The 3243-nt window shown below is 34.2% G+C and overlaps 1 long non-coding RNA gene across 1 annotated transcript; it reads right to left on the reverse strand.

Moving 5' to 3' along the window:
• Positions 1-550: 550 nt before the first annotated feature.
• On the reverse strand, positions 551-952 carry LOC120168230. The gene is made up of 3 exons (XR_005520116.1): positions 818-952; positions 652-744; positions 551-572 (listed from the first exon to the last, which is right to left on the reverse strand). It is a non-coding gene; the product is annotated as an uncharacterized LOC120168230 (long non-coding RNA).
• Positions 953-3243: the final 2291 nt, after the last annotated feature.

Raw genomic sequence — 3243 nt, forward strand, 5'->3', positions numbered from 1 at the left:
GTGCTACCGCTGCTTCTCTCTGTGCTGTCGATGCTTCTCTCTGTGCTGTCTCTGCTTCTGCTGCTGCTCTCTCTGCTTCCCTTGCTTCATATTCTGCTTTCAAGTTAGCCATTTGTTGATCCATCTCAACCAACTTTTCTTTTAAACGACTAACTTCGTGGTGGGAAGATCGAGACTGTGATGACATGTACTGTGATGAGCTGGATCCAAAATATTTGGTGGGAGTAACGAATGATCCTTGACAGCGCACCCGACCATATCTTTCAAGACCCAAAACGTCATTAATAGCTTGGTTTTCAATGTCATCATCATTAACAATACCTTGACTCGAAGCGGTAGCATGATGCTCCGCTTTTTTATCCCTCAATTTTTCTTAATAATAAAGTGAATAATTAATTAAAATAAAAAATGTCATGGTACAAATATAAATAAAATCAGGTAAATTTAAAACATCTACCCAATAAACGTACCATAATTTCTACAGCGTCAGCAGTCATAGGAGTGCCATCCTTCTTCGTATGTGTCATGTCAAAGAGTTGTATTCGACCAACTTTAGAACCGGATGTATTTTCCTACAATGTACCATAATATAATTACTATGAGTTAGTATGTACATGGAATACAAAAAACTATTTCAATAATCTATAATACCTCCTCATGAGCTATACAAGCAGAGCTCTTTGATCCAGCCGTGTGTGTAAACTTTTGTTGTTGCCTGCTAGCAACACCAACATGCTCTCGGTCCTACAATGTCAAACAATCACTTTTAATGATGATTTAAAATTCGTTACAATTATTTCTGAAAAATACATCATACCTGTCCTTTTTTTGAACTCCAAAATCTGACTGCATTTTCCCATTAGTACCTGAACATTCCTGGTGGGATTGTTTGCAACTTCTCTTCAAGGCTGAAATCATTCTTGAAGTATTTCTTCTTTAAGGAGCTCTTGTGGTCCCTCCATATCTTTCCTAACGCTTGCTTCACATAATCGTCAGAGACCTCTAAAGAAAATTTCTCCTATACAACAAATAAGTGTGCACCGTAAGTATAAATTAGTATTGAATTAGTATAGAGTATCTATTATAATGACATTATTACCTTAACAAAATCCACCGCTTGATTTTTATTATTATTAGGCATTTCGCGCCATGACTCGTAGTTGATGGGTAATAGATTCACATTACGTCCAACTATGCCTAAGTAACCTACTAGAAGACGTGATTCTGGGCCAATAGGTTGACAAACATCATTTCTTGAAACTTTGACACGATGCCCAGGAGGAAGTTGGTATAATTCCTTCAAAGTTGTACGTCCTCGAGTCTTGCGCGTTCCAGTATTTTCAACTATATAATAAATTATTAAATGACAGTTTTGAAAATGAACAAAGTAGTAAATAATGTTTCGAAGATTACTTTGAATTTCTACTTCTTCTTCAATAGTTTCAGGAACTTCGGAAGAGTCAGGTGCATTCGATTCCTCGTTATTTCTTTCTTCATGATCTTCAGAAGCTCGAACAACTCGCAAATCAGTTATTTTTCTCCTCGGCATGCTATCTATAATAAACAAACATGAGTAATAAAAAAATAAATTAAGTAATGAATATATTGAAGGACAACATGTTAAATGTTATAACATTATAAATAAATAAATGAAGATATAAAATCGTACAAAAGTCTTATGTAATGTCAGTTATCGTAAATATATTCATCAACGTCCTCCCGAACCCATTGAAATTGTGTTGTATTAGTGATAGTTTCATCTAAGTTTTGTGGTAGTAGACGTAAACATTCTGATCTTGTTTCAATGTCATCTCTACTTCCATCCCCGATGTCTATCAAGTCTCTGAGAGTATTTCGAAGCACAACATACCAACCGTCATCCATTGGATCGTGACAATAAAATACTTGATTCACTTGAGAAGAAAATACATATGGTTCATCCATCAAACGTTGACCCGTATGAATTAATCGAGAGAAATTCACCATTGTAAACCCAAATTTATCTCTTTTTATACATCTGTTTACATCAACCCAGTCACACCGAAACAACACAACCTTTCGTTTTCCATAATAATCTAACTCAATAATGTCCGTAAGATTTCCATAATAATCGACCTCTCCCTCATGCGGATTATTGTCCCTTACAGTAGCATAACTTGTAGTTGACGAAGTAACTATGACTCCACAATTTTGTGTCCTCCTTAATCGTTCACGAGATTTCGTGTAGAACCTGAACCCATTAATGAGGAAGGCATTATATCTTTTAACTATTCTATTCGGACCTTGAGAAAGCCATTTAACTTCATCACTAACTTCTCTCCCATTTAACTTCTCGTAGCATCCCTTCCATGTCATCTTCTCTGGAAGTTGGATGGTGAGAAGGAGCAGGACAAGTCGAATAACTCGTGGAAGCAGATCTATTTGATACAAACTCTCCATGAAAGATCCATTTTCTATACCCCCGAACAAATCCAAAAATAACTAGATGCTCGTACACAACTTCACGAATGTTACAATTAATGTTCACACAATTCTTACAAGGGCAAAGAATCATATTCTCTTGGCTTGCATTCACAAAAGCTAAATTTAGAAAGTTTTCGACTCCATTTTGATATTCGACGCTTACCCTTGAGAAATCCATCCAACTCTTATCCATTTTGTATTTATGGAGTTTCAATTTAAAATGTTAATTGGTAATATTATAGATACATTTATAACCTAAACATAAGCATTAAACTATCAGATATAGTCCATAATAATTTAAAACATAAATTGGAGTTGCTCAACTCAATTAGTAGCTACAGAGATAATTCAAACCAATGAAAGTGTATAACAAAATATGCAAGAAAATATCAAATCTAAACAAGAATACTTTAATTTCACTCATAAGCACGCATAATTTAATTTCACATAATAATTTAAGTTCACTTTATTTGCTAATACTATAGAGGAAAGTAGAACCTAAACAGAAGTTATAATTTCCTTTTTAATTGTTCAATATAAATCGACATCATAATAAATTCACACTAGAGGAATAACACGCTTGGACCTTTCTATATAATGCAATCAGAATAATTTTGTCTCTTAAAACAATACTTGCATATGTTTATGCATTAAAAATCATTAACTTGAAATGTTTATGCATTTAAAAATCATTAGTAATTAAAATATTTTGGTTGTACTACTGAGCCGTGTCGTCACTGCTACTCATGCTCCATTGCCAGCATATAGTAAAAATGTTGG

This window comes from Hibiscus syriacus, unplaced genomic scaffold, assembly GCF_006381635.1.
Source record: "Hibiscus syriacus cultivar Baekdansim isolate YM2019G1 unplaced genomic scaffold, ASM638163v2 tig00111715_pilon, whole genome shotgun sequence".
Classification (NCBI taxonomy): Eukaryota; Viridiplantae; Streptophyta; class Magnoliopsida; order Malvales; family Malvaceae; genus Hibiscus; species Hibiscus syriacus.